The 14,816-nt window shown below is 46.5% G+C and overlaps 1 long non-coding RNA gene across 1 annotated transcript; it reads right to left on the bottom strand.

Annotated features, from left to right (window-relative positions):
* Positions 1–2,504: 2,504 nt before the first annotated feature.
* LOC125616655 lies at positions 2,505–6,913 on the bottom strand. Its single transcript, XR_007347391.1, has 2 exons — positions 6,583–6,913; positions 2,505–5,677 (listed from the first exon to the last, which is right to left on the bottom strand). It is a non-coding gene; the product is annotated as an uncharacterized LOC125616655 (long non-coding RNA).
* Positions 6,914–14,816: the final 7,903 nt, after the last annotated feature.

Genomic DNA, 14,816 nt, shown 5'->3' with positions numbered 1-14,816 from the left:
GAACAGGTGAGTGTAACTCAATCCATGGGGCGACAAGTCTGAAGATGCGTCCTCAGAGTTCTGGGACAGGGCAATGTCCAGGTCACTACGAGATGTAGTCAAAGCCTCTCCACTCTGGGATGGAGAATGCGAATCATTCAGACTGGCTGCCCACACACATACACAGATGCATAGTAACAAGCGCATACACACAGACACACGCATGAACAGACAGTCCCCCTTAACCCTCTCTCTTGATACCCCTCCCCCTACTACCCTGACCCCACACACTCATTCTGCTCTTCTACTGCCACTGCTCCATTTAGGGCCTCTGTTGTGGTTATCTGGTGGGGTCCCTCTAGCACCTAAGTCTCCCCCATCATATAGCCACTGTTTTTCCACCAGGCTGTATGTCCTGTTAGTCTGTGAACTCTGTGGGGGCTTTGAGAAAAGCCTGACAGACAGTAGGAGCTCCTTAAATATTTGTTGAATGAATGAGTTGAGTGAATGATTGGAAAGTATCTTGGAGCAGGGACAGCATCAATCTTCTGTGTTCTTGTCATGTGGCATGTGCCCATCACCTAGTGGACAAGAATTCAGTTAGGATGAATGAATAAAGACAAGAGGAAGAGAGGGGAACTTAGGGGAGGAGGCTGGGGAGGCATGGGGACTTGGGACTTCTGTGCAGGGAAGATGCATCTCTCTTCCTTCCACCAGGGGGCGCAGGAGACCAGCAGCCAGCCTCCAGACTCAAGGGCCTTCTTAAAACCCACAGAAGCTTTGGGGTTGTTTGTTCTCTTTTGCAGAAGGGTTCAGGAGGCAGCTGAGATCAGAGAAGGAGCCCACCCAAAGCTGGTTCACCTGCAGCAGCAGGCCCTGGATGGCCTGGCCTGATCTTGTTTGCTGGGACAGGAAGGGATCTGGATGCCCCCAGGCCAGGTTCACCTTGGAACAGGTAGATGCTCTCAGCTGGAGGCTATGACTAGAGCTGAGTTAGTTCAGAGCCAGAAAAGGGCTTAAATTCCTTCAGCCATTACATCACGAGCACGAAGGGAGGTCGTTTGCACAAATTCCTGGACACTGGCAACTCTTGAGAATTCACATCCTGTCCCCCTTCCAGTCAAGGCCAACCCAATTTGCCAGGAGCCTTGGCTTTAGTTCCAGGTACTACCAGTGCCAGGACTGATGTTGGGCTCCATGGCACGGTGATGGGCAGGACATGGTCCCTTCCCTCCAGCTACTTCCCTCTGACGGAGACAGCCAGCACCCTGCAGGTGGTTAAGAGAGCGGGCTCTGGAGCCTGGAGGCCTGGGTATGAGTCCTGGCTCAGCCCCTCACTGGCTGTATGACTTGGGCATAATCCTTAATTTTTCCCTGACTCAGTTTCCTCATTGGTGGGGTTTTTAAAAAAACGTAAATAAGTTGATCTATGAAAGCCTTTAGCTGAGTTTTAGAGTAGTGTCAGTCAAGAAATAGACATTCAGTACATGTCAGCTGTGACCACGATGCTGATTCTCTATCAGCAGCAGAACCTTGCATCAGAGAGCACATGTGAGACTGGCTGAACTAGTGTCCTGGCACTCCTGATACCATTTTTTGGTTAGTCTTGGGCATCCATTCAGCAGGTCATTGTGGCAAAAGAGTACTGAGTGCCCTGACCTTTTAGGACTGAAAAGGAACAAAGAAAGCCAACCAGAGAGTACAGGCCCAGAGGTGCCAAATGCCTGGGAAAGGTCACAGAGGAAAGGAGACACAGTCAGGGAGAGGAAGAGTCCAGTCCCCCAACCTACCCCTTGTCTCCTGGGGTCCTAGGGCTCAAAGCTGTGAGACCACCTGGCTGGACCCACCCATTCCAAACAAGATAGTTTGGAGGTTTCTGTCAAATTAGAGGTCACAGACATTTTTATAATCTAAATTTTTTGGAGCACTGGGCTTTTGTCTTCCCTTCTGTGAACAGGGTTGCAAGGGGACCTGGATAAACAGTGAGGGAGAGAACTGAGCAGGTAGGAAGGTGCCAGGGAGATGAGAAGCAGGCCAGGACACTGGAGAGAGGGAACATGAATGTAAATCACTGTGCCACCATGGCTGGGTCCTGTCCCCTGTAGGTACTCTGAAATGGTGGGCACCACATGTTGGGAGCTGGCCTCTTGGGTCCTGTCTCTGCTCTGTTTTATCTTTCTTTGCTATATGGCTTTTGTCCCTGCCCTGAGTAGAGGCTCAGAAGCCTTCCAGATGCAGCTCTGTGACTTCTCCATGATGATCCTGGAGGAACTCTGACTCTCTACTGGGGACAATCTCTCTCTGAATTCTCTCATTGTTTACACATTTGGTTTTCAGTGTCTGCTGGGGATTGGTTCCAGGACTTCTGCAGATACAAGACTCAGGAAAGCCCAATTTCCTTATATGAAATGGCATAGTAATTGCATGTAACCTACGTATGTCCTTATGTATACTTCAAGCCATCTCTAGGTTAATTATACTACCTAATGCAATGTAAGTGCTATGCAAATAATTGTTATACTGTATTGTTTGGGGAATGATAATAAGGAAAAGAGTCTGCACACATTCAGTACAGACACAGTTTTTTTTTCTCCAAATGCAGTTGGCCCTCAGTATCCATGGGTTCTGTGTCTGAGAATTCAACCCACTGCAGACCAAAAATATTTTTTAAAAAAATTTTCATCGATTCTGAATACATGCAGACTTTTCTCCTTATCATTATTTCCTAGACAATACAGCATGACAACTCTCCACAGCATTTACCTCATAGTAGGTATAAGTAATCTAAAGAATATCTGAAGTATCCAGGAAGATTGTGTGCAGGTTATATATGTAAGTACTAAAGGACTTGAGCGTCCTTGGGTTTTAGTCTTCATACAGTGGAGAGTCCTAAAATCCTCCCTTTTGGATATGGAAGGCCAGGGCTGGCTGCATTTCTGTCCTGGAGCTTGTGTCTCACCCTGCCTGAGTGCTCAGAGGCAGAACAGCCCAGCGACCAAGGTGGATACTGCACTAACTCCTTGGGCCCAGCCCCCAACTCCACTGCTTCCTTGGTGTATGGTGGTGTGAGAGTTTCTTACCTTCTGTGTGCCTCAATTTCTTTCTCTATAAGATAGGGATAATAATAGTAGTACCTTTCTTGCAGGGGTTTGAAACAGGTCACTGAATAGAAAGCGCCAGCATTTAAACATTCCATATTGTCTGCTGTTGTAGTCATGAGAGAGTTTGCGCCTGGATCATACCCTAAGGCCATTTGTGTCCCGCACTGTCCCAGTGCAGGGCCCTACTGACCATTTGTGGAACAAGCATGGGATTCTTGTGTCCTCTCCCCTGGTCTTCGTGCCCCTGCAGGCCCCTGCAGAGCGGCCTGTCTCTGTGGCTGAGGCTCTTCCTCCCACAGCCCCGCCTGTGCCCCAGCAATTTTCCCTGGCAGCTCCCACGTTCTGGACTAACTTTAGGGTTGGTTTCCAGCTGTGGTTGGATTTTTCTGTTTGAAAAATATTTTAAGCAGCTGGTGGGGAAGGGGTGGAGAGGTGGGAAAAGAATAACAAATAAGCTTGTGAAAGGAAGATTGTCTATATGGCCTGAAGCTACTACTGCCCACAGCTTGGTCTCATGACAAGGGCTATCAGGTGGTTGGGGGTGGGAAGCCACCCTCTGGTGGCTTCACAGGTTAAGGAGAGAGCCTCTGTGCCTGTCACAAATACCCCTTGTGCTTTCTTTCACGTTGTGCCCTTCTTGAATTCTGAGAATAAAAGAAATAAACACATGGGATAGAGCTGGGTGTGCAGCAGGCAGGATTGAGGTTAGACACCGGAAAGAGCTTCCTAATACAGAACCCATCCCTGCAATCCACCTTTATTTCACCCGAGACTCTGCCTTGGAGGCTCTTACCCAGCATCTCACTTCCCACTATCCTCTTCCATTCCACCATCCTCCTGCATGGTTTCCTCTTTTTCTTCCCTCAGCCCTGCTCTACCACTGCAGCCCTCAGGCTTTGGAGCTTTCTGAGGAATCGTCCCCTCAGCCTGGGCAGAGAGCTCCAGGGTTGGCAGCAGGACAGGCGACAGCCAGGACGGGAGGCCCCCCCAGACACCCCACATGCAGAAGGAAGATTCATGCTGTCCTGTGTGGCTGAGGCAGATTGTAGAGATAGAGAGTCACAGAAAACTCAGGACAGGAGAGAAGCTAAATCACAGAGTCCAACAAAAGCCAAGTCAGAGAGAGACAGGGAGAAAGTCAGACTTGGAGGGAGGGAGCAGACGGTCACCAGCAGTGCCCTGGCCAGGCCCACATGGACATTCCTGTGGCTTCTGATGGCAGGGTGGGCTCAGCCCTGAGGGATCCCTGGTGCCAGCGTTGGGGGGGCCCAGCATGGGGTCTTGGGCCTGGGCGGCAGGGAGGGCCTGACCTCCACGTCCTGGCTTCTCCTGGGGGTTCCCTCCTCTGCACTGTGGGGAGACTGTGGAGCCAGAGCAAGGAGGGATGTCAGTGGGACAGAAAGGTGCTGGACTGAGGACCAGGAAGGGGTCACGCTGTTGGAGCCTACAGAGTGGTGGGCAGGTGTGGCAACGAGGCCTTCCGGGGTCCAGGCAGCTTGGCAGGGCTGAGGATGATACCAGTCAGGAAGTCAGGGTGGGAAGATGGGCCTGCTGCTCTCAGAAGTCTATGGGCAGGGGTGGGGGTTGGGAGACCTGGGGAAGGCAAAGCTCTTCTGAGTGTATTGACAGCCTTCTTCAAGAATTTCCCTAAGTGGGCCCCGGGGGTATAGCTCCGTGTTAGAGTGCTTGCCTAGCATGCTCAAGGCCCAGGGTTCCAACCCTGGCACCACAAAAAAAAAAAAAAAAAAAAAATTCCCCAAGTGATCTGCACCCCTTAGGCACCTCTGCCCTGCTAGGCATCCCCCAGCAAGGAAAACGACATTGGTCTGAATTTTTGACTGAAATCTGTACTTAGCAGATCCTTGCCACCTTGCTAATTCACACTACAGCCCTGCTGCTCTCCACCCTCTTCCATTCCCCAGGGAAACCAGGCAAATTGGAGAGCCTCAGAGGGTACAAAAATGGGATTCTGCACTGCCCGATACCATTTTACTTTGTACTGAGCATGAAAATTTCCAAAGTACGTACCTTTTCTCCTCTTACTGTGAAACAGATCATATGTGTATTAAATACATATGGACAGTTTAATAAACAAGTACAAATCAAACACCTGTGTTTCTACAGTGAGGTCAAAGTAGAGTATTTCCAGCACCCCAGAAGTTCCTGTCACCTCTGGTTCCAGCCCCATCCCTTACCCCAGAAAGAACTGGTATCCTGACTCCCATGATCGTAATTTCCTTGTTTATCTTCCGAAGCATTTAGAGTTCCTTAGATATTATCAGCTTTTGAGTTTTACAATGGCCTTATTATTCCCATCTTACAGATGAGGGAACTGAGGCTTAGAAAGGTTAAAATAACTAGTCCAAGGCCAGCCTCCAAGTAAATGGTGGAAGCAGGGTTATAGTTTGGATTGGCTGATGTCCTGGAGTGGTCCCTTGCTCAAATAAGAATCCACAGGAAACCCTGGGCCATCCATAGCAATGGAGACAGGAATCCCAGTGCCCTAGAAAGGAGGAGACCATCTTCATGGCCAGGCTGGTGCCTCCCTTCAGCATTGTTGATTTTCTAGGCTCCCAAGGGTATTGCTTTGTGAGTACCTGGTTAGGAATAGAGGAGGCACAGGGCAATAAATGGGAGGTTGGGAAGCACAGGGGCTGGGGCTGATCTGGGATGGGATCTATGCCTAGAGAGAACCTTGGGCCTGGGCTGGCATAAGCCAAGGGAACCCAGGACTATGGATATGTGCCTGAGCCAGGTGTTTCCCATGCTTTGCCAGATTTACCAGGTGTGCTCTCCTTGTCGGGCAGGTGTGCTTGGTGTGTGTGTGCAGATGCCTGGCTTAGGCTACAGACTCGCATTGTTCTGAACCATCTCACCCACCCTCACCTCTTTATCTTTTTAATTATAAAACTGTACGAGCTTATTATAAAAAGTTCAAATATCAAAGTCTCTCCTGATTCAAACCCAAATCTCAGCTATAATTTCTTTTCTAATTTAGCACTTATCCTTCTGTTCTTCTTTCTAAGCACATTGAAATATATAGTTACATTATTTAGACATACATATCCAAATGTAGTGGAATTGAGTCTATTTTTAACAACGATTTCAGGATCTACAGCCTTTTTCACCATCCCCCCCCCCATTTAATATACTTTCTTCTTCTTCACCATCAGTATGAGTGGATTTCTTTCACTTTTAACAGCTAAAGAGCATTCCATTCAATGAGTGTATGTATGCTTAACTGGGTGGGTTCACCTCCCTGTGTCCGAGCTCCCCTAGTCTTCCAGAAGCTGAGACAGTAGGAGTGCCAAGGGAATGGGGGAGGACCAGAAGACTGGTTCCAGACTGTCAGCCCCACCCTTGAGCCAGCTGCCTTTTGACCTCCTACAAATAGATTTCAGGTCTCTGCCCCTCTCACCATCCCTACAGCTCCACCCACCCAAAGTCCACATTTCCTCTACCTGTCCTATGTCTTCAGTCCCCCTGCCCTTCTCCTCCTCACCGTGACTTCTTCAGAGTGCTGAGGGTCTGGGGTCTTCGGGGTGAGCTCCTTGCCTCCCAGCACTTGGCCTCTGAGGCTGTCTGATCTCAGAGTTGGGAGGAATTAGGCCTTAAGGGACCCTGAGCATAGGAGGCTCTGGCCTGGCAGTGAGCACGCCTCCTACCCAGGCTGACCCAAGGGAGGTGTCATGCTAACTGGCACTGCCCATGCCCAGATGGCAGTTTCCTGCTTCCCAGAGGGCATTAGGGATGGGGACTGTGCCAGATAGGCATGGTGCCCCCGCCCCGTACCAATGTCATGGAAAATCTGAGACCTTGATCTTTGTTCTTGATTGTTCCTTCTGGATTTTTATAACTGGAAACTCTCGGAGTCTTTGTTCCCATCAGCTTGAGAGGGAGGGTTGAGGGTGGGGAGAGGGGAGGTGGCTGAGTCAGCAGTAGTTGGAACTTCCTTAGACTAGCGGTGACCCCTTCTCTCTCTCCACTCACGGTTTACCTATCAGCAATCTGAGCTTCCGACTGGGAGGCCCTGAAAGCAGGGCCTTCCTGAGCATGCCATCCCTTCTCATCTTGCCCCAATTCCCTTTGCTCCAGACACCTCCAATTTCTGTTATGCCCAGGTGGCATGCGGTTCCCAGCCCTTCTCCTTCCTCACCGCAGGTCTAGTATGTCTGTTTACTGTGACATACAATTAGAAGTTTTACAATTAGAACTTTGTGAGGTTTCTCCCTCCTCTTGAACAAGCCCAGCCTCCTAGTGACCCCTCCCCTCCTCTCTCCCTCATGGCCAGAGTTCATGGAAACTTCTTGGGTCAATGACTATCCTTCCTTTCCTGCTCAGGAGAGCAGGACCCAACCCCCCTCCACTGGCCTGGCACTTTCTTTCCCTCACAGCCCAGCTGTCCTCCCTGTGGGGGAGGAGGGCCTGCCTAGGGATGAACCCAAAGCAGGGCCTCACTGACTTCTGTCATCACCTGCTGTTGAAGGAGGTGTTCCTCTGTTCCCTGTGACTTGACAGGTAAACCTGGGGGCAGAAGGAGAAGCAGAAAGGGAAGCAGGAGCCCCAGCTCCAGGTAAGGAAAGTTGGTGGTGCTGAAGCCCAAAGCCAGAAGGCCCCAATCCTTGCCCACCAGCTTTTACACTCAAAACTAACCACTTACTCAATGGATGCAAAGATGCTGTTAGAAAACTAGCATCGCTGAGTGTGGTGGTGCACACCTGTAATCCCAGCGACTCTGGAGGCTGAGGTAGCAGGATCCTAAATTCAAAGCCAGCCTCAGCAATTTAGTGAGGCCCTAAGCAACTTACTGAGACCCAGTCTCAAAATAAAAAAATTTAAAAAAATTTTTAAAGGGCTGAGGATGTGGTTCGATGGTAAAGTGTCCCTGGGTTCAATCCCTGGTTAAAAAAAAAAAAAAAAGAAGAAGAAGAAAAAAAAAAAAAACCCAGCACCACTGTGAGAAACTTGTAATCTGGTATGTGGAGTTGTGTGTTTTCGGGGCAGATATGGTTCATGTTTGGACCTCGGGAGAGGGACACCTGAGAGTCTGGTTGCCACCAAGGCCTACTTCCTGGGGATGGGAAGAAAGCTGAGGCTGACCTGCAGGGGTCATCAGAGAGGAAGAAGGAAGTAGGATTGAGGAGTAGGGGAGCTGCCTCTGGATTCCCATGAATAGGCCTCCTCTGTGTGGCAGGGGCTCAGAGGGGCCCTGTTGGTCTGTCTGAGCAATGGACTCGACCACTGGAGCAGGTGGCTATGGGGCAGAGGAATGGACCTTGCCAGCCTGAGCACTGAACCCATGACTTCTTCTTGGTGATGCTCTATTAGGAACCATTGCTCCCAGCCAGTGGAAGGGTAAGACTGAGGAGAGCCATTCTGGGCCCTGTAGGTCAGGACACTGCACCCCCCACATCCGATTCACTGCCCAAGCGGAACAGATTATTTTTGTTTCTTCAGACCCGGCCAGTGACTTTGCCCCCCTCTCCAGGAGTTACTCAGTTACCAGCGTAGGTTTTCTATTTCCAGAGCAAAGGCGGGTCCTCCCTGCAGGGCTTCCTCCACCTGAGGGCCTGGCACTTCCCCTCCATCCAGCCTAGGGAGGGGCTGGGGCCCAGGGCCAGGTCCAAGGTAGAGAGGACAGGGGCATCTGAGGAGAGGGCTAACCCTGCTCTCCTTCCCATCTGCACTTTTCAGTGATCTCCCAGGCCATTCCCAGAAGCACACAGCATGTTCTACCTCTCACCTTTCAAAGTGTCCCTCTCCAAGATCCATGCCCTCTGCCAGCCAGCCTCATTGCTCTGATCCTTTCACAACTGCCCTCCTCACAAGAGAGGGGACACTGGCTGTTTCTGCTTCCCAACCCCCAGCCATTTTCTCCTTTACCCTCCAGACTGGCTTCTGCCCCCACCACCTACACCAACACTGTACTGCAACTATTCATATTCAATCTGTCAAATCTCAGGAACACTTCTTTGCTGTGTCTGCCCCTCTCAGCAGCCCAGCTTGGCTGCCTTCCATCTGAGGCCCTCTGTGACCTGGGTTCCCCATGGTGTTCTCCTTGCGGGCTTCTTTCCTCCTTAATACCAGGTCCTTCTCAGACTTCTTGGCAGGTTCCTCCTCAGAGTGACTCTAATACAAGTGCTCCTTGGAATTGGTTCTGGGTTTTCCTGGCTCTAGACACTACCCATAAGCTAGAAGCCCCATGTTTCTTACTGCAGCCCATCCCTCCAGAAAAAGTTCCTACTGGACTTTCTACTTGAAGTCTCCCAGACATCACCCATGATAGCTGTACTTTCACACACATGCAAAGATGTGCTGTCCACAAAAGCAGGAACTTAACAGCCAGAGGTGACTTGAAGAAAGTCTAATGTCATTCTCATCCCAAACATCCCTAGAAATATTTATAGGAATCACTCTGGGGATGAATGTGAAAATCCATATGATCTCATCTCAACAAATCTGAGTTACATGTACATGCACATATTAAAACGTGTTCACTTACATTTCTTTCCCCTTCATAGAACATGAATGAGGCAGTCATTGGGCAAGTATCAGGTTAACTTCATGAATGAAGACAGCCAAACCAGAATATTTAGATACAAAAATCTCCCACTGGCTTGAATTGTCTGGTTTGGCCATCTGTACCTAGCAAATTAACCAGAAAATTGCCAAAGCCCTGAACTTGTGCTGGATAGGCACACTTTTCCGGTGGCCTGCATCCTTGCAGATACATAGATAGTGCTCTACACCTTGTTATTAAATATATCTCTCCACATATTATTACATCTAATACATATTTATTACCAACTCAATGATTGTCCCAGGTTATCTAGATTAATCTTTCGTACCAGGCTGGTTTTCTGCAGCTCCCTATCATGTGAGTGAACCACAGGGATAAAAGATGGGAAGGGAGGCAAACTAGAAAGGCCATTATTACATCTGTTCTTGTTTCCATTCTCTATTAACATGTGTTCAGAAGATGTAGTGATATTTACTATTAGTCTACATTGTAATAATTGTCAGAGAAAGCCTGATTTTCAACAGAATCCCAGGTAAAAACATCAAATATGAATATGAAAACAAAAAGCAAGAGGGCAAGTATAAGGTAGTCAAAAGGATATATATATATATATATATATTTCCCCTCCCTCAATTGCCTTAGGGATGTGCTTTCAACATTTGTCCCTGCTCCATTGTGCTGTGATGGGGTAGGCCTATGTACTCTTTTTCTGTATTTGGTACTAGGGATTCAACCCAGGGGTGCTTAACCACTGAGCTATGTCCCCAGCCCTTTTTGAGACAGGGTCTCGCTAAGTTGCTTAGGGCCCTGCTAAGCTGCTGAGGCTGGCCTCAAACTTGCACTCCTCCTGTCTCAGCCTCCCAAATCACTGGGACTACAGGTGTGCACCACTGCACACCTGTACTCTTGAGAGGTTCTTTCCAGTCTATAATACTTAGACCCTCCAAGAGTGTATCACTTAAGCAATTCTTTAGGTGCTGATGAGTGGTGGTCTGATGTGGTAGAAATAGTGCTTTTTAAATTTTAATGTGCATATAAAATGTGAATTGCGAGGAATCTTGGTAAAATGCAGACACTAGTTCACTAGGTCTGTGTTTGAAATTCTATATTTCTAACAAGCTCCCAGGGTAGTCTCATCTTGCTGGTCCATAGGCCACACTTTCAGAAGCAAAGGTATAAAACATACTGGGCCTGGAGTTAGAGGTCCAAGGTCTGTTCATAGTTTCTTATCTTTGCTGACCCTCAGTTTCTTCTTTTGCAAAAGAAAAATAATATTGAGTACAGACTTCCTAGAGGGTGTTGTGAGGCTTTTAGGAGATAACATATCTGAAAACCCTCTTTATACTGTGAAGTGCCTTGCACGTGTTTGTTAGTACTGTTTTGGGGTTGCCTGGCTTTGCCTTCAAAGACTCTGGGACAGGCACTGCTGACCTAGCAGGCAGGACTGATGGAATGATAGCAGCTTGCATTCAATGGAACATTCACATGAAGCAGTTTCCCTGGAAGCTGTTATTTGCAGAGCTAGATGCTCTGTATCTCTCCCTCCACCCTCAGATTACTAGTCTGCATGTGCTCCTGACCCTGACCCAGAGAGGCCACATGGCTCCCAGCTGTGCTGGGGCATCCGGGATGCCTTCTTTGCTCTCCCAGCTTATGGGCTCTCCCATTAGCTAACCACACATTCTACTCTGGCCCTGGGCCCAACCCTGCACTGGGCACTTTTCCTTCTTCATTTTCCCCCTCAAGCAGCCAGTGTCCTTATGCCCTCATGCTCACCACCCCTCAATCCCATGCCCTCAGTCCGCTCAACTCTCCCCTCTTAAAAGCATTTGATATACAAATCAGAATAAGTTAGCAATAACTCGTAAGACTTAGCGGTGATCTCCTTTATGAACACAGTCAAGATGGGAGTCAGAACACACAATTTCAAGCCCTGGAGCCTTGGAAAGGCAGTGTTTTGGAAATCCTAGACTTCAGTGTCCTGCTCTGTATGCCTTCTCATTTTCCATTCTCAGTAGGCAACCTTCAAACCTTGCCGTGTTCCTGATTTGCTTCTGACCCAATTGGGTATGTTTGTGAAACCGGAGACCAACTCCTGTGATTTCATAGGCTGATCAGTCTATGTGAAAATCAGGCAGGTCTGGCCTATTGGCCACACAGAAGCTTGGGCAGAGCCATCATTATCATCCAAAGGATCTCAGCCTGCTTCCTGCCTGCAGTGACCATGACAGGTAATTCTCATGTGTGGGACACGGTGTCCTTGGTGTGCCCTGGGCAATGAACACTCCTGTCTCAGCTGTAACTAACCTTTTCTCTCTTATTCAAGTAAATCTCATCCAAGTTAAATGAGAAAACTACTGTTATAAGGATGACCTTGATTTTCTTGATTTTATTATTTTTTAAGGGTTCCAAAACTTGGTTCTTTACTTATAATCAGTAATAAATAGCAACATATAATGCTGGTTGAAGATTTCTGTCCACACATTCTCTGTTTGCTCCAGTGCGAGGGCCACAGACTGCATGCTCAACTAGGGGATTTGGTTTTATAAACAAACCACTGAATATCTATTATGTATCAGGCTGCCAGCCTTGGAAAATACAAAGATAAATAAGACATTAGCCTGTGTTTCCTAATGGAAAGAGGAAGGAGACTGGTTTCCTGAGAACAGTATATTTTCTCAGGCTTTTATCATATCAACACCTTTGAGGATTTCTGTCTCCTCTTTTATTTCCTTTTTCTATCTAGATGAATGTTGCTCTTTCTTTTAAAACCTCATCAGTCTTACTAATCTTATCAAAAACTGGCTTTTAGGTTTATTGATTATTATTTGCTTCTTGATTGATTAATTTTTGCTTTCATTTTTTGTTTCTACTTTTTTTAATATTCTCTTATTATTTTTTAATGTTTACTCTTATTTTCTAACCAATATATTCAAAATTGCACATTTTCCAATAAGAGTTGTGTTCACTGAATTCACAACTCTTGAGGTACATTGTTTTTATTATTATTTGGTTGTAACTATTTCTCAAGCAGAGTTATTTTTCTTTGACCTGTAAATACTTTAGCAAGAGCAATTGAAGTTTTCCCATTAAATATTTCATTTATTTTCTTGAAATTATATTTTTATTCTACTTCATTATGGTCACAGGATATATAATTTTTTAAATCATTTTGTGATCTACTATATGATTACTTTTATGAAGATTTTGTCATTTATTCTTTTTTGAAAAAATATTTTTTTTAGTTGTAGATGGATACATTTATTTATTTATTTATTTGTTTTTGTATGGTCCAGAGGATTGAACCCAGTGCCTCACACATGCCAGATGAATACATTACCACTGAGCCATAACCCCAGCCCCTTGTCATTTATTCTTAAAAAAATATTTGCCTTTTATAGTTAGGGGTAAAATTTTCATACATCCATCAGATAGAACTTAATTATAAATTTTTGTAAGAAAATTTATATTCTTATTCAGTTTTTGACTTTTTAAATTTGTGTTTCTAAAAAAGATGAATGGAAAGCTTTCGCTCTGATTATATGTTCATTGATTTCTTTTTGTAATTTTGTTAATTTTTGCTTTCTATATTTCAAAACTATATTGCTAAATTCATGAATATTTAGTATTATTATGTCTTCATGGTATATCTTTTTTAAAAAATATTTTTTTAGTTGTAGTTGGACAAAATACCTTTATTTATTTATTTATTTTTTATGTGGTGCTGAGGATCGAACCCAAGGCCTTACACGTGCTAGACAAGCGCTCTACCACTGAGCCCCAACCCCAGCCCTTCATGGTATATCTTTAATCCTTTTTATCTCTATAATGCTTGTGGGATTTTTGTCAATTTTTGTTTTTGTGTTAAACTCTATTTCATCTGATATGAATGTTGCTATCCTAACTTGTAAAATAATGCTTCACTTTCAGCATTTTGGTGTTATTACAAATTATTAACAAGATATAGATGGACTTTAAAAAAAAATCCAGTCTGAAAATCTCAGTCCTTTAGTAGATACACTAAATCCATTAGCATCATACACATTTACTTTTTTAGTATCCCTGGGTTTTGAGCAGGAGGTATTAGAGAGACTGAGGGCACCATTGTCATTCCCAGGAGAATGAACTTGAATTATTCGCCTACAATTCTCTGGAGTTCTAGCCATGAACTTGTTTTATCCTACACTTACCATGCAATCATCCCTCTGCATGTGACCTGGATGGGTCCTATGTACTTCTGTTCCCCATTGCCCAATCCACAGGAGGGTATTTAACTTGGCATCCATTTCCTTCAGCAGATAGGATGGATGCACACAAGTTCAGCCACACGGAGCCCCACTGGCATCCACGAGTCTGAGCCAAACCCTTTGTTCTCATCTGCATTTTCCTCCCTCCTCTTCTCCCCATGTTGCTGTGGTCTCTCCTGTCCCATGGATCCCTCTCCCACTCTCCTTCCTTGTACTCATAGGCAGACACCCACTACCCCTCACACATGTGCGTGCATGCACACACACACACACACACACACACACACACGGACAGATTTCTATATTGGTTCCAGGATAAACTGGATAAGGAGGAATTTTCTCTTGAAGAGTTACATTGGCAGGAATGTCTCTGCATTTCTTTGAAGTCATCAAAGTCGATGTTTTTGGAGGGGTAGGTGGCTACATCAATCAGGTGGCCAAATGGTGTCACTGGAGAAGATTTAAGAAGCATCTGTAGTCACTCAGTTGTGAGTCTGTTTCCTGCACATGACAGGGTTAATTTTGGAGACTGCATTCTCTCTCCCCATCCAGCCCGAGGTTACACTTCACAAGGGTAGACTGGGCTTGAACAGAGGAGGCTGTATACTTTCTGAAATTTCCAGTCTAGTTGGTTGGGGGTTGGAAACTGTGGGGGATGTGCTCTGGAAACTGAGGGGTAACATCCTGGAAGGTAGGAGGCAAGCGTCCTAATGTGCCTGTGCACCTATGAGTCTCAGGAATGCAACATGAGTCATCAAGGGAGGTTACGAGTAATAGGACATACAGTCTGTTCCCTATGCCATGCTACCTTCTGGCCCAGCAAGAGGGAGTTCTTTTAGGACCTGATCAGGTGCCAGGTAGAGTGCAGGGACCCAGGGAGACATGGGTGACAGAGCCTGAGGGTGGGAATGATTTGAGGAGTGTGATGACACTGTGACATTGTGAGTGTGGTTAAGTTAATCTCTACCA

The sequence above is a fragment of the Marmota marmota genome, unplaced genomic scaffold, assembly GCF_001458135.2.
Source record: "Marmota marmota marmota unplaced genomic scaffold, marMar, whole genome shotgun sequence".
Lineage (NCBI taxonomy): Eukaryota > Metazoa > Chordata > Mammalia > Rodentia > Sciuridae > Marmota > Marmota marmota.
Note: the sequence above shows the minus strand (reverse complement) of the source record. Positions and strands in the feature narration are given on the sequence as shown.